The sequence below is a fragment of the Macaca nemestrina genome, chromosome 10, assembly GCF_043159975.1.
Source record: "Macaca nemestrina isolate mMacNem1 chromosome 10, mMacNem.hap1, whole genome shotgun sequence".
Lineage (NCBI taxonomy): Eukaryota > Metazoa > Chordata > Mammalia > Primates > Cercopithecidae > Macaca > Macaca nemestrina.
Window position 1 is genome coordinate 132,220,790 of NC_092134.1, and position 27,195 is coordinate 132,247,984.

A 27,195-nucleotide genomic window follows, 5' to 3' on the forward strand; every position below is an offset into this window, starting at 1 on the left:
CACAGGGTTGCCACAAATCTTCATTTGTAAAAAACACAATACCTGCAAAAGGCAGTAAGTTGAAGCACAATAAAATGAGGCATGCTTGTATATTTAATCTAATTGGAGTTTGCTGGGCCTCATGGATCTAGATGTTTATTTCTTTCTAGATTAGGGAACTTAAAAAAAAAACAAAACTGTTGTCCCTTTGTCTTCCTCTATTCCTTCTGGAATATCCATAATGCGTATTACGGTTCACTTGACACTGGCCTATAATTCTCATAGGCTTTCTTTGGTTCCCCCCTTTCCCCCCCGCTTTTTTTTTTTGAGACAGAGTCTCTCTCTGTCTTTCAGACTGGAGTACTGTGGTGCAGTCCTGGCTCACTGCAACCTCTTGCCTCCTGGGCTCAAGCAATCTTTCCACCTCAGCCTGCCAAGTAGCTGGGACTACAGGCACGCACCACCGTGCCTGGCTAAGTTTTATTTTGCTTTGTTTTGTTTTGTTTTGTTTTTGTGGAGTTGGGATTTTGCTATGTTGCCCTGGCTGGGCTTAAGCAATCTGCCTACCTCAGCCCCCCAGAATGCTAGGTTTGTAAAAGCATGAGCCACTACACCTGGCCATTCTTCAATCTTTTTCATTCTTTTTTGTTTCTGTTTCACTGACGTGGTAATTTCAGTTGATCAGTTTTCAAGTTTGCTTCCTAGGGAAGATTTTCAGTTCAGTCATTTGTTTTCTCTAGCTGTAAAGTTCGTTTGATTTTTTAAGAAATGATTCTCTTTGTTGAACGTCTCATTTGGTTCATTTATTTTTTTCTTCCTGATCTTGTTTATTTGTGTATTTGTATTCTCTTATAGCTCACTGAATTTCTTTAATAAGATTATTTTTAATTCTTCATCAAGTACTTGGTAGATCTCCATTTCTTTAGGATCATTTACTTTTGCAGTATGTTGTTATTTGATGGTGTCCTTTTTTCTGATTTTTTTCCCCCGATCCTGAGGCCAAGTGTTGGTGTTTGTGTATTTGTTGATGTGCACACTTATTCCAGTCCAGTGGCTTTAGCAGAGAAAGTTTTCCAGTAGTCAGCTCATGCAGAGATTTCTGTATGGTGTGGTCTCTGAGTGGTTTGGACTGTAGCACTGGGCCTGGAGTCTAGCTTCATAAGTGCTTCACTCAGACCCTGAGCCTGAGTCTGCAGGTACGGGCCAGGTGTTGGGAGAGGCTTGGTACCTGTGTCTGCAGGTGCTGACCTGACACTGGGATAGGGCTGGAGGTTAGTTCTGCAGGTCCTGGCCTAGAAACTAAGTCCTCAGTTACCAGCCTGGGGTATGGTGCTGTGGGGGACTGCCTGTCACTGGGTTTTACTGATATAGAGCTGGTGTTGGGATCTAAGGCACATCTGTTACTTGCCTCATTCTCCTGCTTAGGGTTAGTGGAGGGGAGATGTAGGTAATGTGACACCATCCTTCTTACCCTCTTTAATGCATTTGTCTTATTTCTGTGCTACACCCAGGTACTATAATTTCTCAGTTGATTCTTTAGCTCTGATAAATGTATTTTTGTTCCCTGGTAGTTGTTAAACTGTTGTTTCTGTGAGATGACAAGCACTGGACCATCTTATTTCACCAGCTTGCTAACATCCAGAATATTACTTGTTACACAGACATCAGACATCCCAGGTCCCGATGGAGGCAGGCTTCTTATTGAGGTGAAGACTTTTCTGAAAACCCCATATGCAGACTGTCTGCTAGTTACAATTTTCTCCCCTAGGAGAGCAAAGGATGTTCTACTTTCTTTTTTTTTTTTTTTTTTTTTGAGATGGAGTCTTGCTCTGTCGCCCATGCTGGAGTGCAGTGGTGCGATCTCGACTCACTGCAACCTCCACCTCCCAGGTTCCAGCAGTTCTCCTGACTCAGCCTCCTGGGTAGCTGGGATTGCAGGTGCATGCCACCACTCCTGGCTAATTTTTGTGTTTTTAGTAGAGATGAGGTTTTGCCATGGTGGCCAGGCTAGTCTCACTTGAGGTCAGGATGCTGTACTTTGAAGTCATCCTAGAGTTGCATCTGCCCAAAGTCTGCAGCTAGCCCCTTTGCATATGTTCTGAGCCTGCAGGGCACACGAGCCCTGGCAGAGGCCACAAGGGGGCAGGTGGGAGCCAAGGGGAGCCCTGCTGTAGAGTGGCTGCTGGGTAGGGCTTTAGCGCCATATAAAGCTGGTTTAAACATCTCTGTGTAGGTATGTGTGAGCATAAATTTTCAACTCCTTTTGGTACACACCAAGTAGCACAGTTTTCCTGGACCATATGGTAAGAGTATGTTTACTTTTGTAAGAAACTGCCACACTGTCTTCCAAGGTGGTTGTACTGTTTTGGTTCGTTTGTTTTTTGAGACAGGGTCTCACTGTGTCACCCAGGCTGGAGTGCAGTGGTGCGATCTTGGCTCACTGCAACCTCCGCCTCCCAGGTTCAAGCAAGTCTCCTGTCTCAGCCTCCCGAGTAGCTGGGACTACAGGCATGTGCCATCTTGCCCAGCTAATTTTTATATTTTTAGTAGACAGGATTTCATCATGTTGGCCTGGTTGGTATTGAACTCTTGACCTCAAGTGATCTGCCTGCCTGAGCATCCCATAGTGCTGGGATAACGGGGCGTGAGCCACTGCGCCCAGCCCAGGTTGTACTGTTTTGCATTCCCACCAGCAATGAATGAGAGTTCCACATCCTCTCCGTTGTTTCATGTTGTCAGTGTTCTGGATTTTGGCCAGTAAGATGTAATGGTATCTCTCACTGTTAAAATTTGCAGTTCCCTGAAGATATGACATAAAGCACTTTTTTGTATACTTGTTTGCCATCTGTATATCTTCTTTGGTATGGTGTCCAGGTCTTCTGCTCATTTTTAAATTGGATGGTTTATTTTCTTGTTGTTGAATTCTAAGAGCCCTTTGTATGTTTTACATAACAATCTTTTGTCAGTTATGTTATTTGCACATATTTCCTCCCAGACTATAGCTTGTCTGAAAATAATACAGCTATTTTTCTATACTTTCTTTTGGTTAGTACTAGCATGGTATATCTTTATCCATTTGCTTTTTTATTTTTAATTTTTAAACTTTTAATTCTTTTATTTTTTACTCACAGGAGTTTACTGGGCCATTTTATGCTTTTTTTCATTTTATTTACTGTTAAAATACATGTTTTTCTATATTTACAATAAATTTTCTTATAGATGACACGTAGTTGGGTCTTGTTTTTTGATCCACTCTGACAATCTCTGTATTTTAATTGGAATATTTATTGACATTTACAGTGCTGTTGATATGGTTGAATTAACATATCATGTTTGTTACTGTTTTCTCTTTGTTGCCCTTGTTTTTCTTATTTTTGTCTTCCATTATTTTTTTTTGCCTTTTGTCATTTTAATTGAGTGTTTTAATTCTGTTTTCCCTCCTTTCTTAGTATTTCATTTATGTAGCTTTTTAAAGTGGTTACCCTAGGTTTGCAATATACATTTACAACTAATCTAAGTCCACTTTTAAATACCCTCCTCATGGGTAGTGCAAAATATTGCTAATTCCTCCCACCAGTCCCAGAGATCATTGCTGTTATTCATTTCCTTTAAGTGTTAAATGTAACTGTATGTGTGTGCCTGCATGCACACGCACACACACACAGTGATTATACATGCAGTCAAATAAAGTTGGCACTTTGGGTTTTGTTGTTGTTGTTTTTGAGAGACAGAGTCTCGCTCTGTTGCCCAGGCTGGAGTGCAGTGACACGATCTTGGCTCACCGCAACCTCCGCCTCCCAGGTTTATGCAATTCTCCTGCCTCAGCTTCCCAAGTAGCTGGGACTACAGGCATGTGCCACCACACCCAGCTAATTTTTGTATTTTTTTAGTAGAGACAGTGTTTCACTATATGTAGATCAGGCTGATCTTGAACTCAACCTCAGGTGATCTGCCTGCCTCGGCCTCCCAGAGTGCTGGGATTACAGGTGTGAGCCACCTCACCCAGCCAAAGTTGGCAGTTTGTATCCATGGGTTTTGCATCTGTGAATTTCACATTCACAGATTCAACCAAATGCAGATCAAAAATCTAGTATTTTTGGCCGGACATATTGGCTCATGCCAGCACTTTGGCAGGCTGAGGCGGGCAGATCACTTGAGATCAGGAGTTCAAGACCAGCTGGCCAACATAGTGAAACCCTGTCTCTACTAAAAATATAAAAATTAGCCAGGCATAGTGGCGGGCGCCCGTAGTCCCAGCTACTCAGGAGACTGAGGCAGGAGAACTACTTGAACCGCAGGGGTGGAGGTTGCAGTGAGCCAAAACCATGCCACTGCATTCCAGTCTGGGCAACAGAGTGAGACATTGTCTCAAAAAAAAAAAAAAATCTAGTATTTGTGAACACATGATGAAATATATTTGTCTATCAATACATGCATACATTCGTGGAATGCAGAACCCACAGTTAGGGCCAACTCTCAGTATCCATGGTTTCTGCATTGCCAACTAGGGGAACTTGAGCTGCTTGTGTGCATTTTGGTATCCGTGGGGGATCCTGGAACTAGTTCTTTCTTAGAATTCCCATATCCTTATATTATCCATCAGTTTTTGCTTGTTGTCTACTATTTTGTGGAAGTCCTTAGCCTATGAATCACAGTCTTTTAAAATCCTACCACTCCGCTACATCTGTCTCTGGTTAGTTTAGTTTTTGACTCTGGTTTAGTTTCTTCAGACTGTGTTTTTGCCTTTTCAGATAACTTGTATTTTGTGGTTGAAAGGTGGGAATTGTGTAAAAGAAACTGGAGTAAATACGCCTTTAGTGGTATAGTGGGAATGTTGGGGGAGGTGAAGTATCCTATGATTAGGTCTCTGCCTTTTGGTGAGCCTCTGCTACTGGACTACAAACATAACCAGTATATGCCAATTATTTTTGTTTCCCTTTAGGTGGAACATAATGTCCAGAGGGGGCTGGAGTTTTGTATTTTTCTCCTCCTAGGTAGTTAGATTCTAATAAAATCCCAGCAAGTTAGTAGCTTGGTCTTCTAAGCTTACCAGAAACTGGAAGTCCTACTTAGGGTTTTTTAATTTTTTGAGATGGAGTCTCACTGTGTTTCCCAGGTTAGAGTGCAGTGGCATGATTTTGGCTCACTGCAACCTCCACATCCCAGGCTCAAGCAGTTTCCCACCTCAGTCTCCCTAGTAGTGTGCCACCATGCTCTGCTAATTGTGTGTGCGTGTGTGTGTGTGTGTGTGTGTATGTTTGTTTTTTAAGAGATGGAGAGAGCAGAGTACGAGTCTGAGGCGGAGGGAGTCATGGCAGGACAAGCGTTTAGAAAGTTTCTTCCACTCTTTGACCGAGTATTGGTTGAAAGGAGTGCTGCTGAAACTGTAACCAAAGGAGGCATTATGCTTCCAGAAAAATCTCAAGGAAAAGTATTGCAAGCAACAGTAGTCGCTGTTGGATCGGGTTCTAAAGGAAAGGGTGGAGAGATTCAACCGGTTAGCGTGAAAGTTGGAGATAAAGTTCTTCTGCCAGAGTATGGAGGCACCAAAGTAGTTCTAGATGACAAGGATTATTTCCTATTTAGAGATGGTGACATTCTTGGAAAGTACCTAGACTGAAATAAATCACTATTGAAATGGCATCAACATGAAGCTGCCCATTCCACTGAAGTTCTGAAATCTTTCATCATGTAAATAATTTCCATAGTTCTCTTTTATAATAAACTAATGACATCCAGTGGAAAAAAAAAAAAAGAGATGGAGTTTGCCATTTTGCCCAGGCTGGTCTTGAACTTTTAGGCTCAAATGTTCCACTTGTCTCTGAAGCAGAATATTTCCCTGACCACTTCGCAGATGGGAACTGGAGTGCCTGGGCTCCAGCACGGGTGAACTCCACTCACTGCTCCACCCCTCATGGGAGGGGGAGCACAGGTAAGTGGGTGCAGGAGTCAGGGCAAGTGCTTTTGGGGGCCAGCAAGAGCAAACTTATACTGGCCCCACCGCAGTGTGTAGGAGAGGGTACCACAACCTCTGAAGCCCCAAAGGAAGTGTTACAGTGCCCTTTTAGCTTTGCCATCCACAGATGACTTAAGTGTTAACAGGTCAGTGGAGGGTCAGCGTGACAGCCTTTTGCACCCACACTCGTGGCACCCAGGGTCTTGTCCGGTGTCCAGGAGCAATGAGGTCGCATAAATGAATCGAAGGTGGTAAATGTGGGGTATTTTGTTGCAGATGAAAGCGGCTCTCAGTGGGAAGCTGAGAGGGGATGGGGCGGGAAGGTAATCTTTCCCTGTAGTCCAGCTGTCCCTCTGAAGTCAGGCTGCTTCTCTCTGATGTCTAACCGTAGTCTCTGATGTCCAGCTGCTTCTCTTTATGCTGGCTGAGCCTGGGGTTTTTATGGACACAAGATGGAGGGTGGGGAGGGGCAGGCCATGGGTGGTTTTGGAAAAGGCAGCAGTCGAGCAGGAAAACAGGGATGTAAATTCTTACTTTGGGCCATGGTACCAGGCTTTTTTTTGCTTGAGGGTCGGGCCCTCACCAGGGACCTGCCCTCTTTTGCCCAGAATTTCCCTGCCTCCTGTCGCTATGACCTCAGCCTCCCAAAGTACTAGAATTACAGGCATAAGCCACCATGCCTGTCCATTTTATGTGTTTGCTACATTTTGTTTATCCATTTTGCATTCCCATCAAGAGTGTACAAGCGTTTGAATTTTCCACATCTTTGTCAACTTATGTTTTATAATAGCCATCCTAATGGGTAGAAGTGTTATCCTATTGTGGTTTTGATTTGTGTTTCCCTAGTGATTAGTGATTTTTAGCATCTTTTCATGGACCTATTGGCTATTTGTATATCTTTGGAGAAATATGTGTATTCAAGTCCTTGGGATAATACTGACACAAGAGTTTAAGAAATTGTCAGGCCTTTTCTGAGCATGTGTTTTGACTGGCCTTGGCTGCTTTTGTTCTTTGTGTGTGTGTGTTACTGGGTCTCTCACTCTGTCACCCAGGCTGGAGTACAGTGTTGCAGGCATGCATCACCACATCTGGCTAATTATTTTATTTTGTTTTTCAGTAGAGACAGGTCTTGCTGTCTTGCCCAAGCTGCTTTTGAATTCCTGGGCCTAGGCAGTCCTCTTGCCTCAACCTCCCAAAGTGCTGGGATTACAGGCATGAGCCACAGTGCCCAGCCACCTTGGCTGCTTTTAGATGTCTTAATTTCCCAAATAGTCTCATTCTAGCTTGGTCTCAGGGCCTGAGATGGTCCGTTACATGTCTCCAGCTATAACAGCTTGCCCCAGGCATTTGCTGGACTGTAGCTGGCTTGCAGCTTTTCCAACCTGAGAACCTAGTTAAGTGAAACAGAGACTAGCCCTTAAACAGATCCGAATATTGCTAATGAGATCTGCCCTACACCCTCCCATTTGAGGTAGGGAATTGGGCTGCCTAAAGTCTTCTAGATCAAGACAACTCTGCATTGTGGAAAGGGTAGGGCAAGGGTGAATAAAATACCATCTTTTCTACCATTTTCAATGCAGCTCTTTCTTTTTTTAAATTTTCTTTGAGACGGGGTCTTGCTCTATCGCCCAGGCTGGAGTGTAGTGGCGTGATCTCGGCCCACTGCAACCTCCTCCTCCCAGGTTCCAGAGATTCTCCTGTCTCAGCCTCCTAAGTAGCTGGGATTACAGGCATGTGCCTTCACGCCTGGCTAATTTTTATATTTTTAGTAGAGACGGGGATTCACCATGTTGGCCAGGCTCGTCTCGAACTCCTGACCTCAGGTGATCCACCCACCTTGTCCTCCCAAAGTGCTGGGATTACAGGCATGAGCCATTGCGCTGGGCCTCCTTTCACTGTTTTTCAGAGGTTCTGTAAGATTATTTTAGCCAGTTCCTTTTTTTTGTTTGTTTGTTTTTTAATGTTAGGCAAGGAGGGGATGATGAGGGCTTGGAATTTCCTATTCCACCACTTTGCTGACATCCTTTAGTAGTTCTTTAAGCTCTGGTCAGCAATTGGTAATCTTTGCTGTGTGTCCGGAAATGTCTTTTTATTTGCTTTATTCTTCAATGACAGTTTAGTTGGGTTTAAAACTGTGGAGAGTCAGTTACTTTGTACTCCAGTATTTTGAAGATGTTGTTTTTATTTCGGCATCTGATATATGTAGAATAGTCCTGTCATTTATAGTTAATCTGATATTCCTCTTGGATACCTGTGGATTTTTTTTTTTTTTTTTTGCTTTTGCAGTATCTCAAGTGAGGATATATGTTTTTTTATCCTTTTGAGGATTTGAACATACTTATTTTAAAGTCATTTTAGATTGCTTTATCATGTTTGTTTCATCAGGATAGAATTCATCTCTTGATTTCTAAGTTTATTGCCTGTTTTTCTTACTTTTTTCATGTGCCTTAACATTTTACTTCGCAGGCTTAGAGTGTGAAGTACTCTCCTTCCTCTTCCCCTGCCCAAGTTTGTTTCTTGCCGGCTAGTAACTTTGGTTGCTTCTGCTTGGTGTCTTGAGTCTCTTGAACTAGAACTAGAACTTTTTTTTTTTTTTTTTTTTTTGAGACGGAGTCTCGCTCTGTCACCCAGGCTGGACTGCAGTGTCTGGATCTCAGCTCACTGCAAGCTCCGCCTCCCGGGTTTACACCATTCTCCTGCCTCAGCCTCCCGAGCAGCTGGGACTGCAGGCGCCTGCCATCTCGCCCGGCTAGTTTTTTGTATTTTTTTTAGTAGAGACGGGGTTTTACCGGGTTAGCCAGGCTGGTCTCGATCTTCTGAGTCGTGATCCGCCCACCTCGGCCTCCCAAAGTGCTGGGATTACAGGCTTGAGCCACTGCGCCCAGCCAGAACTAGAACTTTTATTGTGGACTGGAGTTTGAGACCCTGTTGGTGTTGGAGATTTTTGTAGATTTAGTGACCAGATCAACACATAAATGGGCACAGGTCTGTATAATGTGAGGCTGTTTTCTCTTGCCACTCTAGCCTTTAGCTTTTATTTGGCAGGTGATTCCTACTTGCCCTTTGTTTCTGCCATTGATGAAGACTTTAGTTGCCTGTCTCATTTGGAGTACTTTTGATCCTAAGGAATCAAATTACTGGACTCTTCTGCCCTTTGTAATATATGGAGCTCAACACACCTAGGTCCATTAATTGAAGTCACATTTACACTTTCCTATTCCATTTCTGTTTATGGAGATAGTAATCTTGTGTTTTAACATGGCTGAGTATTTAAAAGATTAAAAACTGTATATTACTGCATTGTGTATTTTTGGGGTGGTGTTACCTCTTTTTTAATAAAGAAGAAGGAAAAATGGTTCAAAATCTTAGCATTCAGATAATCTGACATTTTAACATTAATAACTATTGTTGCATATCCTAAGAGTCAAAAAGTACTAATGGCATAATTAAAATGCAGACACTTTGTGAAGATAATGCCCATCACCTGCGTTCGTGAATATTCTTCTGGGGGAAAGTATCATGCATATAACAGAAAACTATACACACACACACGCACACACACCAGTCTTTTTTTATGCAAAAGAATCATACACATTGTTCTGAATATTATTTTTCCCTGACTTACTATTTTAGAGGGTTTTATATGTCAGCCCAGCCAAAATTCTTTATTCTTCAATTTTCAGTTGAGGTATAATTCATACAATATACTGCATAGGTCTTCTTATTGGTGGACGTTTGTGTTGTTTCCAGTTTGCAACTTTGAATAAGTCAGCTATAAACAAATCTTCTTGATGATGTTTATGGTTGTTTTTCTTGGGAATATACCTCACTATTTAGTATGGCTGTATACTATTCAGTTATATAGAATTGTGATTTAGAAATACCCATAGACGTTTTGTTTGAAACAAGTGGGCAGGAGGTTGCTCTTGGCAGCTAATGGGTAGAGGCTAAGGATGCTGATAAATACTCATAACGCATAGTATAGCCCCCAACAACAAAGAATTATTCTGTTCAGAAATGTCAGTTCTTGAATTTATATTATACATATTTTATTTAGAAAACAGATGCTTCTTGTTAAAGCAAAAAAAAAAAAGACTCACATTTTAAAACCTTTGCTCAGATCATTGCCACATCTTAACTCAGGATCTACTATTATTTAAAAGTTACAAGGTGAGATCCGTCATGTAGTATCTATTTACTACCATAGCTATGAATAGATATGGAGGAGGAGAATGTTCTATTATTAAGTAACCTAAATATAAGGAAAAACATGAAATTGCTTTAAGTCTGAATAAGTGAGAAACTAGAATAAGTTGAGATTTTTAAATTCATGTGGAGAAAAGAGTTTGTTAATTAAAATTGATTCGGGCTGGGCATGGTGGCTCACGCCTGTAATCCCAGCACTTTGGGCGGCCAAGGCAGGAAGATTGTGTGAGACCAGGAGTTCAAGACCAGCCTGGGCAACATAGCAAGACCTTGTCTCTACAAAAAATAAAATAAAAATAAGAAATTAGCCAGACGTGGTGGTGCGCATCTGTAGTCCTAGCTACTCGGAGAGGCTGAGGTAGGAGGATTGATGGAGCACAGGAGTTTGAGGCTGAAGTGAGCTATGACCACTGCACTCTAGCTTGGGTGACACAGTGAGACCCTGTCTCTGAATTGATGATAGATGACTGATTTGATTGATTGATTGATTTAGGTAGATTGTGTGACTACTTACTGAGTGTCTGCTATATATTGACCCTTTGAAAGGTACAGTGTAGTGTTTGAGTAGGATACTGTCCTCACCCCATCAAGTGCTTGTAGGTCTACTAGAGGACAATAAAATAGTGTTAGTGGTTATAATAGATGTACAAATAAGGTACTTGGAGAACACAGAGGAATTATCTGGTAAGGCAGAGGAATGGTGAAGTTTCGTGGAAAAGTTATATTTTACCTAGGCCTTATGGTACCAAAGTAGACTTAACTTTTAGAGAAAAATACTTGTGTTTTAGGCAAAGAAAGGAACCTAAATCTGAGATTTGGGAGAAGGAAGGAGAACTTGGAGAAAGGATAACTTAACCTACTTATTGCTGAAGTCAGAAATACAAGGGTTTTTGAACTAGAGCAGCAGTTCAAAGCTGTGCATGGGAGATAGTAATCTTGTATTTTAACATGGCTGGAAATAGAATAAGCTAGTTTACCTGAAAGGTATTTTGAAAGTAAATATCTTGGCTCTAGTGACCTATTGACTCTCAGAAAGTTTAATTTATGTTCTTATGAGCAGGAAGTTAGTGCCTGTTACCCTCACCTTAATACCTTTATTATGTATGCGTAAGAATCTTTGTCTCATAGATGAAAAATAATACTTTATTAAATTGTATACTATTTAATGACATCTAAGGAAACAAGCTATATTTGGACTGAATGTGAGTTCATTTAGTGGTAGTCATGAGTGTAAAAATCGTTGATTTTGTTTTTATTGGTGGCCATTGGGTTTAGATGTTGTCATGTTTTACTTGCCCATAGTATTGTGTAGCTTCTCAAAGTTTATTTTAGTAGTTTCTTTTTATTAATTAATTCAGCATAGCAACTAGGAAGGGGTTAACTTGTATTCCAAATTATTTTATAAAAATAGATATATTTATTTAAAATAAAAGGCATCTTCCAGATGGAGAAAGTAATAAACGCCAAGAGGCAAACTGAATTCTATCTTCAATGTTCCAGTTAGCCACTGGTTAAAACCTTTGGAGTTCTTTGTAGTCCTTTCACAAGACTTGATGTCAGCTAAGCAAATAATACATTAAGGATCAGAAATTCACTTCAGGGGAAAATGAGGAGAATTGAAGTAGTTTTCTCACTTCTGTCATCTTCTGGATTATATTTCTTAAATTTCATCTAATAGGCAATAAGAAAAACTCCTTACATGGGTACAGAAAGTTTGTAGGTCAAATCAAAAATTTTGTTTTCCTTGGTCAGAGAGCTGCAGAATATTTGGTAATGATGTCAGCTATGGGGTATTGCTGCCTACTTATCAGGCAGCAATATCAATATTTATCAGGCAGGCTAAACTTTTTTTTTTTTTTTTAGATGGAGCCTTTCTTTGTTGCCCAGGCTGGAATGCATTGCCACAGTCTTGGTCCACTGCATCCTCCACCTCCTGGGTTCAAGTGCTTCTCCTGCCTCAGCTTCTAAAGTAGCTGGGACTACAGGCGCATGCCACCATGCCCAGCTAAATTTTGTATTTTTAGTAGAGATGGGGCTTTGCCATGTTGGCCAGGCTGGTCTCGAACTCCTGACCTCGGGTGATCTGCCAGCCTCAGCCTCCCAAAGTGCTGGGAATGTAGGCGTAAGCCACTGTGCCCATCCTAATTTTTTTTTAAAATATAAATACCAAGGGATTACGCTTTAAAACAGAGAGAAATATTGCTGAGATGAAATACATAATTAGCTTTGGGGCAAAAATTTTAAAACTTTATTCATTGAACTTTTGCCTGTTTTGTTTAATTACATATTTATGGGAATGGTTATTGATTTTAGTCTTTGTTTTTGTTTGTTTGTTTGTTTGTTAAGATGTAGTTTTGTTCTTGTTGCCCAGGCTGGAGTGCAATGGCGCGATCTCGGCTCACCGCGACCTCTGCCTCCCAGGTTCAAGCAATTCTCCTGCCTCATCCTCCCGAGTAGCTGGGATTACAGGCATGTGCCACCACACCCGGCTAGTTTTGTATTTTTAGTAGAGACGGGGTTTCTCCATGTTGGTCAGGCTGGTCTCAAACTCCTGACCTCAGATCTGCCTGCCTCAGCCTCCCAAAGTGGGATTACAGGCGTGAGCCACTGCACCTGTCCTAATTTTAGACTTTTTATTGTCTGTATTAATCTCTTCAGTGCAGCAAGTTAACCAGTTTTGTTACAACTGAAAGATTTCTTCCTCACATGGTAGCGTTTTCCAGTTTTGGAGTGGAAAACCATTGTTGGTTCTATTTTAGTTTTAAGGATGGGCCTAATTTTAGAAAGCTACAAGATTGGTGTGTGCTTGAAAATTATTTTCTTTTTATAAGGTGCTATTTAGGGATGCTGGGTAATTTCTTTCTCCAAGCAGTTAAAATGAAAAGTCTACTAGCTTTTTCTTCCTTTTTTATTTTGAAATAGTTTCAAATTTATAGAGATGTTGCAAAAATAATACAAATAGCTCCCGTATACTGTTTATTCAGTTTTCACTCATTGTCAATACTTGGCCACATTTGCTTTACCACACCATGTTGTTTGTTTGTTTGTTTGTTTTCTGAGCTGTTTAGATCAAGGTGCCCCAAAATCTTAAGCGTGTTATTTCCTTTTTTTTTTTTTTTTTTTTTTTTTTAAGACGGGTCTTGCTCTGCCCTGCCTCCCAGGCTGGAGTGCAGTGGTGTGATCATGGCTTGCTGCAGCCTTTGACCTCCCTGGCTGGGACTACAGGTGTATGCCATGACACCCAACTAATTTTTGTTTATTTTTTGTGGAGATGAGGTCTCTCACTATGTTGCCCAGGCTGGTCTTGAACTCCTGGGCTCAAGCAATCCCAACTGCCTCAGCCTCCCAAAGTGCTGAGATTATAGATGTGAGCCACCTCACCCAGCCAGTTTCAGGAATTTTAATACTACTATTACTTACTTTCTTTTTTGAGAAGGAGTTTGCCTCTTGTTGCCCAGGCTGAAGTGCAATGGCACGATCTCTGCTTACTGCAGCCTCTACCTCCTGGATTCAGGTGGTTCTCCTGCCTCTGCCTCCTGAGTAGCTGGGATTACGGGCATGTGCCACCACGCCTGGCTCATCTTTTGTATTTTTAGTAGAGGCGGGGTTTCACCATGTTGGCCAGGCTGGTCTCGAACTCCTAACCTCAGGTGATCCTCCCGCCTTGGCCTCCCAAAGTGCTGGGATTACAGGCGTGAGCCACTGCACCCAGCCTTATTTATTACTATTAACTAATATGTAGTTCATACTCAACTCAAAAATAACCATATCATTTTAGCTTTTTTTCCTCCGTTATCCAGGATTTCTTCAAGATCACACATTGTATTTGTCATGTGTCTTTATTTTCCTTTAATCCTGACTTTTTTTTTTTGCCTGTATCTTTTTTGACATTGACATTTTTGTAGAGTACAAGTGAGCTTTTCTGCAGAATTTCCCTCAGTTTGGATTTGTCTGATGTGTACAAAGGATTAGTCGGCTTATGCATTTTTGGTAAGAATATCACATAAGTGAAAGGCTGTACTTCATAATTCTTTACATCAGGAGGCATATACCCATTTTTCTCAACATTTGATTACTTGGTTAATGTCTTCCAAGTTTCCTTACTATATAGATGTAATGTTTTTCCTTATTAATAATATGTGGGGAGATTGAGACTGTAAATATCCTATTTTTATATCAGACTTTGAATAGTTTTAGCCTCCATTGATGAATCTTGCCTGAATCAATTATATTATGAAGTTGTTGCAAAATGGATTTTTCATTCTGTGTTTATTAGTTGGCATTGTACTGTAAGGAAGAATTTTCTCTCTTTTTTTTTTTTTTTTTTGGAGACAGAGTTTTGCTCTTGTTGCCCAGGCTGGAGTGCAATGGCGCAATATTGGCTCACCGTAAGCTCCGCCTCACAGCTTCAAGCGATTCTTCTGCTTCAGCCTTCTGAGCAGCTGGGATTATAGGCATGCACCACCACGCCCGGCTAATTTTGCGTTTTTAGTAGAGATGGGATTTCTCCATGTTAGTCAGGCTGGTCTCGAAGTCCTGACCTCAGGTGATCTGCCTGGCTTGGCCTCCCAAAGTGCTAGGATTACAGGTGTTAGCCACCGCGCCTGGCCCATGAATTTTCTCTATTATTTTCTGGATTTATGGTCTCATTTTATTAAAAAAAATTATAATCCATTACTGTCACTATTCATTTTGCTTAAATTGTCAGGGCTAGGGATAGTGGAAGCCTCGACCTACCTGGACTCAGGTGATCCCAAGCAGAGCCTCTTGAGTAGCTGGAACTGCAGGCATGTACCACTGCGCCCAGCTAAGTTTTGTATTTTTTTGTAGAGACAGTTTTGCTATGTTGTCTAGCCTACCTTGGAACTCCTGAGGTTCAAGCAGTCTGCCTGCCTCAGCTTCCTAAAGTCCTGGATTACAAGGATGTACCACCACACCGAGCAATTAATAGTTTTTGAATGTACATCCTGAGTGTTTCTGCTGGAGAACACAAAGCTTAAAATAGCATTCTTCATAAAAAGTTGATCTAGTAATAATGAGCTGTTTCTTTGAATTCATTTTGAAAATGCAGTAACCAAGGCCTGAAGTAATGACCTATCTAAAGTCCATTAAAATGTCTTCTCTTCTGGACAGTATTTGTATGGTCATCCATGATGTTTTCTTCTTGACTATTTGTTATTTCATAACACTTTTAAATCTTTTTGTCTGATGACACACACACACACACACACACACACACACACACACACGATTGCCAAAACGTCTTAGTCTAAATAACAAAAGGAAAGTAGAGAGTAAAGTTGTAGTTTTCTTATTGAGAATTACAGTGTTCATGGGGAATGTGTGGGAGGAGTGATACTCCCCGTCCCCCAGCCAAGCTAATTGGTGAGGGAAGCTCCAAGAGATTTCATTTATATAGATGGAAGATGTTACAAAAAGTGACTGGCATGTTACTTCTCAACTGGATGGTTTCTGAGTTAGGAGTTTTGTTGGAATAGTCCATTCCATTAGAGCATTTAAGAGATCTTGGTAGTATGTGTGTGGTAAGACAGACAGGGACAGTTCCTTCTCTGTGAATTAGAGATATACCACACAGCTTTGTCACATTTGAGGTCAGCACTTAGGATTCTAGTATTGCCGGTGAGCTAGAAAAATGCCTTCTCATTCCACCATTCTGAAAGTCTTGCTTCTAGAAAATACCTTTTTAATTGACGGTCTTAGTTTGGGCTGCTATAACAAATTAGACTGGATAGCTTAAACAACAGAAATTGTTTCTGTTGTTCTGAAGAACAGTGTTCTGGAGGCTGGAAAGTTCCATATTAAGGTGCTGGCAGATTTGTTTCTGATGAGGGCCCACTTCCTGGTTTGCAGATGACCGTCTTGCTGTGTCCTTACATGGCGGAGAACAGAGAGAGCACGTGCACAAGAAAGCATGTGTGCAAACGCTCATCTCTTCCTTTTTAAAAATTTATTTATTTATTTTTCTTATAGAGATGAGTCTCACTATGTTGCCTAGTCTGGTGTTGAACACATGGACTCAAGTGATCCTCCTGCCTTGTCTTCCCAAAGTGCTGGGATTACAGACGTGTGCCACCATGCAGGGCCATTTTTTTTCTTGTTTTGAGACAGGGCTTCACTCTGTCACCCAGGCTGGTGTGCAGTGATGCAACCACAGCTCAGCTTGAACCTTGTAGGCGCAAGCTCTCCTCTTGCTTCAGCCTCCTGAGTAGCTGGGGCTATAGGCATGTGCCATCATGCTGGACTGATTTATGAAAATTTTTTTGTAGAGACGAGGTCATGCCATGTTGTTTAGGATGATCTTGAACTCCTTGGGCTCAAGCGACCGTCCTGCCTCAGCCTTCCAAAGTGGAGGGATTTACAGGTGTGAGCCACCTCACCTGGCTTCTTATCTCTTCTTGTAAAGATACTAATCCCATTGATGAGAGCTCTACCTCCTTGTATCATCACATTGAGGGTTAGGATTTCAACACTTAACATTTTGGGGGACACAAACCTTGAAATGATGACTGATGTATTTATATTTTCTCTTTTTTTTCCCAGACAGGGTCTTGCAGTGTCACCCAGGCTGGGGTGTGGTGGCATAATCTCAGCTCACAGCAACCTCTGCCTCTCGAGTTCAAGCAATTCTTCTGCCTTAGCCTCCCCAGTAGCTGGGATTACAGACACCCACCACTGCACTCGGCTAATTTTTATATTTTTAGTAGAGGCAGGGTTTCACCATGTTGGCCAGGCTGGTCTTGGACTCCTGACCTCAAGTGGTCTGCCTGCCTCGGCCTCCCAAAGTGCTGGGATTATACCCGTGAGCTACCACACCTGGCCATATTTGTATTTTCTAATTTCTGAATTCTTTGATACAGAAAATAATACCACCAACATGGTGAATAACAGCACGTTCTATTTTGTGTCCCCTCTTTTAGAATACTTTTTTTCCCCGACTGTCACTATAGGCTTCTTTTTTACAGTGTTTTTTTATTTCAGTAGTTTTTGGAGAACAGGTGGTGTTTGGTTACGTGGGTAAGTTCTTTAGTGGTGGTTTCTCAGATGGGTGCACCCAGCATCCAAGCAGTGTACACTGTACCCAATATGTAGTCTTTTATCCCTCACCCCCTCCCACCCTTACCCTTGAGTCCCCGAAGTCCATTATATCATTCTTACGTCTTTGTGTCCTCATAGCTTAGCTCCCACTTATAAGTGAAAACATACGATGTTTGACTTTTCATTCCTGAATTACTTCACTTAAAATAATAGTCTCCAACTCCAGGAAGATGTTTTACTCTTGATATTAATATTTTAAAGAACATATGTCTCCTTTTGCTGTTTTCTCTACAATTGACATGCACTTAGAGAATTCTCATGGTTGTTTGACCTAACAGTGATAACTGAGCTACTCTTAAAAATAGAAGAACTGGACCGGATGTGTTAGCTCATGTCCATAATCCCAGCACTTTGAGAGGTGGAGGTGGGTGGATCACTTGAGGCCAGGAGTTCAAGACCAGCCTGGCCAACATGGTGAAACCCCATCCCCTCTAAAAAATACAAAAATTAGCCGGGCGCGGTGGCTCACGCCTGTAATCTCAGCATTTTAGGAGGCTGAGGCGGACAAATCATGAGGTCAGCAGCTCGAGGCCAGCCTGGCCAATATGGTGAAACCCCAGCTTCACTAAAAATACAAAAATTAGCTGGGCATGGTGGTGTGTGCCTGTAATCCCAGCTACTCAGGAGGCTGAAGCAGAATGGCTTGAACCTGGGAGGCAGAGGTTGCAGTGAGCCGAGACTGAGCCACTGTACTCCAGCCTGGGCGACAGAGTGAGACTCCATCAAAAAAAAAAAATTAAAAAATTAAAAAATGGCCGGGCGCGGTGGCTCACGCCTGTAATCCCAGCACTTTGGGAGGCCGAGGCGGGCAGATCACAAGGTCAGGAGATCGAGACCACGGTGAAACCCCGTCTCTACTAAAAATACAAAAAATTAGCCGGGCGCGGTTGTGGGCACCTGTAGTCCCAGCTACTCGGGAGGCTGAGGCAGGAGAATGGCGTGAACCTGGGAGGCGGAGCTTGCAGTGAGCCGAGATCGCGCCACTGCACTCCAGCCTGGGCGACAGAGCGAGACTCCGTCTCAAAAAAATAAATAAAAAAAATAAAAATAAAAAAATAAAAAAATTAGCCGAGTGTGGTAGTGTGTACTTGTGGTCTTGGCTGCTTGGGAGGCTGAGGCAGATTTCATTTGAACCTGGGAGGCAGCGGTTGCAGTGAGCTGAGATTGCGCCACTGTACTCCAGCCTGGGTGACAGAGCAAGACTCCATCTCAAATGAAAAAAAAAAAAGGAGAATCAGTTCTTCAATTTGAAGTACAACTTGATGGAAGGAAATATAAATAAAATAGGAGAGCCAGGAGGGAGCGGCACAAGGGTTAAAAAACTATTGGGGCCAGGCACAGTGTCTCACACCTGTAATCCCAGCACTTTAGGAGGCCGAGGTGGGTGGATCACGAGGTCAGGAGATCGAGACCATCCTGGCTAACACGGTGAAACCCCGTCTCTACTAAAAATACAAAAAATTAGCCAGGTGTGGTGTCGGTCACCTGTAGTCCCAGCTACTCGGGAGGCTGAGGCAGGAGAATGGCGTGAACCCAGGAGGCAGAGCTTGCAGTGAGCCAAGATGGTACCACTGCACTCCAGCCTGGGAGACAGAGCGCGACTAAAACTATTGGGTACTATGCTCACTCCCTGGGTGACAGGACTAGTTATACCCCAGACCTCAGCATTATGAAATATACTCGTGTGTATTCCTCCATGTGTATTCCCTGAATCTAAAATAATGTTTACATTTTAAAAAAAGGAGAACTTTTTTTGAGACAGAGTCTTGCTCTGTCACCCAGGCTGGAGTGCAGTGGTGCAATCTTGGCTCACTGCAACCTCCGCCTCCCAGGTTCAAGCAATTCTCATGCCTTAGCCTCCCAAGTAGCTGCGATTACAGGCATGCACCACCATGCCCAGCTAGTTTTGTATTTTTAGTAGAGGTGGGGTTTCACCATGTTGGCCAGGCTGGTCTCAAACTCCTGACCTCAAGTGATCCACCCGCCTCAGCCTCCCAAAGTGTTGCAATTACAGGTATGAGCCACTATGCCCGGCTGGAGAGCCTTTTAATAACATTTGTTATACACTTAACATAAAAAAACATGAATCATCTATAATTTTAACCAAAAAAAGTAGAAGGGAAAGCATGTGGATTTTAATGCTTTTCGTTTTACTATTCTGTGGTTTCTACTGCCATCCTAAAGAATGACGCTGTCCCTTTCTGTGCTACCTAGAGAGGGAGGGGTCCACGTGGCCTTCTCATTATAACTTAAAGGGAAGTTTTCACGGTGTCTGGAACCCTTGATGTCCTACAAAGAGCACATGGAGGAGGAGGATGTCCTCAAGTTCCTTGCAGCAGGAACCCACTTAGGTGGCACCACCGTTGACTTTCAGATGGAATCGTATATCTATAAAAGAAAAAGTGATGGCATCTGCATCATCGATTAGAAGGGACCTGGGAGAAGCTTCTACTGGCACCCCCTTTCTTTGTTGCCATTGAAAACTATATTGATGTCAGTGTCATATCCTCTAGGAGTGCTGACTGGCAGGCTGTGAAGTTTGCTACTGCCACTGAAGCCACTCCTGTTGCTGGCCGCTTGACTCTTGGAACCTTCATTAACCAAGTCCAGGCAGCCTTCCAGGAACTGTGCCTTCTGATGGTTATTGATCCCAAGGCTGACCACCAACCTTTCACAGAGACATCTTAGTTAACCTGCCTCCCATTACTCTGTGTAACAGATTCTCTGCACTAAGTGGACATTGGTATCCCATGCGGCAATAAGGGAGCTCACTCAGTGGGTCCAGTGTGGTAGATGTTGGCCCTGGGAAGTTCTGCAAACGCATGGCACCACCTCCTGTGAACACCCGTGGTAGATTGTGCCTGGTCTCTACTTCTGCAGAGATTCTGAAGAAATTGAAAAAGAAAAGCAGATTGGGCATGGTGGCCCATGCCTGGAATCCCAGTACTTTGGGAGGCCGAGGCGGGCGGATCACCTGAAGTCAGGAGTTGGAGACCAGCCTGGCCAACATGGGAAAACCCTGTCTCTACTAAAAATACAAAAAATTAACTAGGCGTGGTGGTGCACGCCTATAATCCCAGCTACTTAGGAGGCTGAGGCAGGAGAATCACTTGAACCTGAGAGGCAGAGATTGTGGTGAGCCAAGATCATGCCACTGCACTCCAGCCTGGGCGGCAGAGCCAGACTCCATCTCCAAAAAAAAAAGAGCAGACTGCTGCAGAAAAACTCCTCCTTGCAACCAAGGAGCTGAGACAGGAACACTCAGCCTACCACAGAAGACTGGCCTGCAGCTCCCACTACTCAGGCCACTGAATGGGTGGGAACAACTATTGAGTGGTCTTAAGCTGTTTCCACAGGCTCTTAAGCAAGATGGAAATAAGGTTGATGGAAAATACATGTCAGTTTCTAAAAGTAAACAAAAAAGAATGACATTGGTACAAGTGCTTGTTTATTTACCAAAGCAGGCACTAGTTTGAGACCTACAGAAAACCCAAAACAGTAGAAATGCTATGCTTTCTCTGGGGGCTTTTAAGAAACTAGAATAAAGGTGGGTTCCTGTAGTCCCAGCTACTCAGGAGGCTGAGGCAGGAGAATGGCGTGAACCCGGGAGGCGGAGCTTGCAGTGACCTGAGATGGTGCCACTGCACTCCAGTCTGGGGGACTCCGTCTCAAAAAAAAGAAACTAGAATAAAATAAGTTATTCAAGGTTCCTGTTGAGCAGTGGTGTTTTTCCTAGATGTAACTGTCTAGAGAACAAATAAGAACTTTGTAATACGGATACTTTTGTATACTTCTGTTAGGAATCGGGAACCCGGATCAGCAGTTCATAGTCAGGAGTGCAGTGGCATGATCTCTGCTCACTGCAACCTCCACCTCCCGGGTTCAAGTGATTCTTGTGTCTCGGCCTCCTGAGTAGCTGGGACTACAGGTGCGCACCACCACACCCGGATAATTTTTTGTGTTTTTAGTAGAGATGGGGTTTCGCCATGTTGGCCAAACTGGTCTCAAAATCCTGAGCTCACACAGTTTGTCCACCTCTGCCTCTGCCTCCCAAATTGCTAAGATTACTAGGCGTGGGCCACACCGCCCACCCATCTATCACTTTATTTTTATTTATTTATTTTGCAGGGGACGGAGTCTTGCTTTATTGCCCAGGCTAGAGTGCAGTGGCATGATCCCGGCTCACTGCAGCCTTCGCCTCCTGGGTTCAAGTGATTCTCCTGCCTCCTGAGTAAATGGGACTACAGGTGCATGCCACCACGCTGGGCTAAATTGTTTTTGTATTTTTGGTGGAGATGGGGGTTTCACCATGTTGGCCAGGCTGGTCTCAAACTCCTGACCTCAAGTGATTCGCCGTCCTTGGCCTCCCAAAGTGCTGGTATTACAGACGTAAGCCACCACGCCTGGCCCCATCTTTCACTTTAAATCAAAAGGTTAAGCTTAGTGAGGAAGGCATTTTGAAAGCTGAGATAGGCCAGAAGCTAGGCCTCTTGCACCAAAGTTAGACACTTTGTGTATGCAAAGGAAAAGCTCTTGAAGGACGTTAAAAGTGCTAATCTAGTGAACACATGAATGATAAGAAAGCAAAGAAGCCTTGTTGCTGATACAGAGAAAGTTTTAGTAGTCTGGATAAAAGATAGAACCAGCCACAACATTCCCTTAAGCTAAAGCCTAAACCAGAGTAAGACCCTGACTCTCTCCAATTCTTTGAAAGCTAAGAGAGGTGAGGAAGCTCAGAGAGGTGAAGAAAAGTTAAAATCTAACAGAGGTTGGTTCATGAGGTTTAGGAAAAGAAGTTGTCTCCATAACAAAGTGCAAGGTGAAGCAGCAGGTGCTTGTGTGAAAGCTTCAGCAAGTTATCCGGATGATCTAGCTAAGATAATTGATGAAGGTGGCTGCACTAAACAATAGATTTTCAATGTAGACAAAACAGCCTTTTGTTGGAAGAAGATGCCCTCTAGGACTCCTCTAGAGAGGAGATGACTGGCTTTGAAGATGTAGCTAAGATAAAGTTTCAAAGGACAGGCTGGTTCTTCTGTTAGGTGCTAAGGCAGCTAGTGACTTTAAGTTGAAGCCAGTGCGCATTTAACATTAAAAAAATCCTAGGGTTCTTAAAAGTTATGCTAAATGGACTCTGCCTGTGCTCTCTAAGTGGAACAGCAAAGCCTGGATGACATCACATCTCTTTGCAGTATGGTTTACTAAATATTTTTAGCCCTCTGTTGAGACCTACTGCTCAGAAAAAAAAAAAAAAAAAAAAAAAAAGATTCATTTCAAAATATTACTGCTCATTGACAGTGCACCTGGTCAGCCAAGAGCTCTGATGGGGCCAGGTCTGATAACTCACACCTGTAATCCTAGCACTTTGGTAGGCAAAGGCGGCAGGGATCGCTGGAGGCCGGGAGTTTGTGACCAACATACAGAGACCGCCATTTCCACAAAAAAAAAAAAACAAAAAACCTCTGATGGAGAGGTACGTAGAGATCAACATTGTTTTCATGCCTGCTAACACAACATTCACTTTGCAGCCCATGGATCAAGAAGTAATTTCTCCTTTTAAGTCTTACAATTTAAGAAATACATTTTGTGAGGCTATAGCTGCCATAAATAATGATTCCTCTAATAGATGCTGGTAAAGCAAATTGAAAAACTTCTGAAGGGGGTTCACCATTTTAGATGTCCTTAAGAACATTCCTGATTCCTTGGGAAGAGGTCAGAATGTCTTCATTAACAAGAGTTTGGAAGAAGTCATCTACCCTCATAGATGACTTTGAGGAGATCAAGACTTCTGTAAAGGAAATAACATTGAATGTGGCGGGGGAGTACTAGAATTTGAAGTGGAGCTTGAAGATTGGACTTAATTGTTGCAATCTCATGAGAAAATGGATAAAGAGTTGCTTCTTATGGATTACCAAAGAAAGTGGTTTCTTGAGTAGAATCTTCCTGTGAAGATGCTGTGAACATTGTTGAAATGATAGCAAAAGACTGAGAATATTAGATAAACTTAGTTGATGAAGCTGCAGCAAGGTCTGAGAAGGTTGATTTCAATTTTGAAAAAAAGTTCTGCTATGGGTAAAATGCTATGAAACAGCATTGCATGCAACAGAGAAATTTTTAATAGGACGAAGAGTTAGTCATGGTGGCAGACTTCATTGTTGTCTTATTTTAAGAAATCGCCACAGCTGCCACAACTTCACCACCCACCACCCTATTCAATCAGCAGTCATCATTGTTTAGGCAGGATCCTCCACCAGCAAAGAAATGGACTCACTGAAAGCTCAGATGATTAACATGTTTTAACAATAAAAGTATTTTAAGTTAAGATATGTACATTATTTTTTAAGACATATGCTATTGCACACTTAACAGACTACAGTACAGTGAAAATATAACTTTTATATGCACTGAGAAACAAAAACATTTACATCATTTGCCTTATTGTGATATTTGCTTTATTGCGGTAGTCTGCAACCAAACACACAGTATATCTGAGTATACCTGTATTTTTTTTTAGTTCTGTGCACAACCTTATATTCATTGCATTTTTTCTGTTCAGGTTAACCAGAAATATTTTAGTTGCTTGCAAATGAAATACATTTGGCCCTTCTTATGTATGGGTTTTGCATCTCTGGATTTAACCAACTGCAGATCGAAAGTATTTGGGGGAAAAATAGCAATACAATAAATAAAAATACAGTATAACAACTATTTACATAGCATTTTCATTGTATTTGATATTACAAGTAATCTAGAGATGATTTAAAGTATATGGGAGGATATCTATGGGTTGTGTGTAAATACTACGCCATTTTATATAAGGGAGTATCCATGGATTTTGGTATTCGTGGGGGTCCTGGAACCAATTTCTGGGGATACCAAGGGATGCTTTTAAGCTTACCCAGTACAGCAGTTAATAGCAGAGTACAGATAGTAGACTCTCAGAATTGATTACCTGGCATAGATAGGGTAGATAGCAGTTATACCCCCTTTGTTATTTCTGGATGAGGATCTACTACATGGTACACAGTGAAACTGAGTAATTGCTTTTATTTACTTGGAACCATGGGCTTGTTGAGTACAAGTCTCAGGGAACCCAGTAGCTATTGCCATTGAATAGTTTAAAATGTGTGAGGAATTTGGGGACAGGTGGCTAGAATAGTCTTCTAAAGGCATTGGAGTTTGAGGCAAGAGAATGAACATGGGACTCAGATCTCCAGATTCTTTGTTTCAGCCAAATGAGGGAATTCAGAGGCTTTCTGGTGTTTGAGACGATAGGTCTAGCCTCACTATTACAGTATATTCCTGCTAAAAGGAGTTTGCTAGCTATAATGCTGCTTAGGAAACTAGCGAGGGATTTGGGGGGAATTTGTGTGACATAACAAAAAGAACTTGAGCTTTACAATTTAGTTAGATCTATTTGTCCTGGTTATTAAACTTTTTGCAGTTGGTCAGACTGATGTTGACTCATTGACTTCCTACTAAATTAAATCTGTTGGTAATATATTTGCTGTCAAGCAGGAATAAAATGTGAAATGCCTGCAGTAGTCCTCCATTATCTGTGGTTTCAGTTTTCAGGGTTTCACTTGAGATCAACCGTGGGCTGAAAATAATAAATGGAAAAATCCCAAAATAACACAGAAGTTTTAAATTGCCTCCATTCTGAGTAGACTGGTGGAACCTCATGCTGTCCCACTCTTTCCAGCCTGGGACATGAATCATTCTTTGTCCAGCATCTCAATGTATGTGCTTCCTGCCCATTAGTCCCTTAGTAACCCTCTCAGTTATCAGAGTGACTGTCAAACTGCATCTGTATTGCAGTGCTTCGTTCAGGTCATGCTTATTTTACTTAATAATGGCTCCAAAGATGCTGGCAGTTCAGCTCTGCCAAGGAAAAGCTGTAAAGTGCTTCTTTAAGTGAAAAGGTAAAAGTTGTCAACTTTATAAGGAAAGGAAAATACCATATACTGAGGTTGCTAAGATCTATGTAATAAGATTGAATCTTCTATCCATGAAATCATGAAGAAGGAAAAGGGTTTGGTACTATTAGTGGTTTCAGGCATCCACTGGGGGTGTTGGAATGTATCCCCTGCAGATAAGAGGAGACTATTGTATTTTATAATGTTGTGCCTAGGATTACTTGATGTGTATAAAATGCTCTGGTGTGGAATCTGACACATAGTAAATACTCAGTAAGTGATACTGTTATTAACTGTTGATAGAAAATAATATTCAACTGTTTATGCAGAGTACTTTTGGCAGTTGTGAAATTGGATGATCTGATTCTGTAAGACTATTGTCTGAGAGGTCATGGGTGTACTTACTAAGTTGAGCTAGAAAAAGAAAGATAATTTATCTCAGGTTTTAGAATTCCAGTTATAAAATTATATTTCTTTTATAAACACTTGTAGGACTATTCAAAACATTAACTCATTTTATTCTTTTAATAATCCTATGGGGCAGATTGCTTAAATTGTTTGCCCCAAATCAGAAAGCTTTTAAGTAGTAGAGCCAGAATTCAGACTCAGAAAGTCTGTCTTCAGAGTTTGGAACATGTTCATATTTCCTCCCTTTTCCTGCATGCAAAGTGGTGTAATATAAATATGGTTCTGTCCCTTATTTTTTTCTTCACTAGATTCTCTAGGAGTTGTGATGCACATGGTCATATATTTTGTAAATGATTAGCTTCTATGCCTTTTGTTTTTCTTACCTTGATGGATTCAGTAGGACCTCCAGCATAATGTTGAACAAAAGTGGTAATAGTACATACACTCTTTATTATGCCCAATCTTTTTTTTTTTTTTTTTTTTTTTTGAGACGGAGTCTCGCTCTGTCACCCAGGCTGGAGTGCAGTGGCCAGATCTCAGCTCACTGCAAGCTCCGCCTCCCGGGTTCACGCCATTCTCCGGCCTCAGCCTCCCGACTAGCTGGAACTACAGGCGCCCGCCACCTCGCCCGGCTAGTTTTTTGTATTTCTTAATAGAGACGGGGTTTCACTGTGTTAGCCAGGATGGTCTCGATCTCCTGACCTCGTGATCCGCCCGTCTCGGCCTCCCAAAGTGCTGGGATTACAGGCTTGAGCCACCGCGCCCGGCCTATTATGCCCAATCTTAAAGGGAGTGCTGTGATTTGTTCTAGTAAATAAATCTGATGTTTAAAAATGTAGATTTTTTTTTTTTTCAAGTAACCCTTTACCAGATTAAGGACGTTCACTTCTCTTCTTAGTGAATAAGAGGTGTTTATTCTTAAACCACATACTTGTTTCCTTTTTTTTTTCCTTGATTTATGGGACTATAATGGTTTCACATAAACACTTGTTTAATGGTCTTTTGTTTTTAACTATTCTAGTGGGTGCAAAATAGTATCTAATTGTGGTTTTATTTTATGTATCCCAACTCACTGATGAGATTGAGTATCTTCACATATTTGTTTGGTATCCTTATTGATAAAGTGCCTATTCAACTTTCGTGTCCATTTTGTTATTGGATTGTCTGATTGTTTTACTGTTTTAAATGTCTCATCTGTGGCTTGCCTTTATCTTTCTCAATAGTGTCTTGACAAATAGAAGGATTTAATGTAATCCAACTCTTATTGTTTATGGTTACGCTGTGTTTAAGAAATCCATCTCTATCTTGAGATTATGAAGAAACTCCCCTGTGTTATGTTTTAGAGGTTTTATAGTTTAGCTGTAAATATATAAATTTACAATCCACCTGGAATTAATTTTTATGGCTAATGATAGGTATCTTACTCATGGGTTATAGGTGGTAATGTTGAAACCATCAGCGATCCCCACACTTTGGCCAACTCCAAAACTCTAATCCCAGACTCCTTAGGGAGACAAATTTGAGGTTCCTGCCCATCTCCTCCTTTGGTGACCCTGTGACAAAACTTTCTGTGCTGCAACCTGATATCTCAGCATATTAACCTGCCGTGTGCAT

At 41.9% G+C, this 27,195-nt stretch overlaps 1 protein-coding gene and 1 pseudogene across 12 annotated transcripts in view; both read left to right on the top strand.

Moving 5' to 3' along the window:
- Nucleotides 1-27,195, top strand: part of LOC105499881 (ribosomal modification protein rimK like family member B) — an 89,179-nt gene that overhangs the window by 24,601 nt on the left and 37,383 nt on the right. The window lies entirely within an intron of this gene.
- On the top strand, nucleotides 5,240-5,717 carry LOC105499880 (10 kDa heat shock protein, mitochondrial pseudogene; annotated as a pseudogene). The gene has a single exon (XR_011609368.1). The product of XR_011609368.1 is annotated as a 10 kDa heat shock protein, mitochondrial pseudogene (transcript).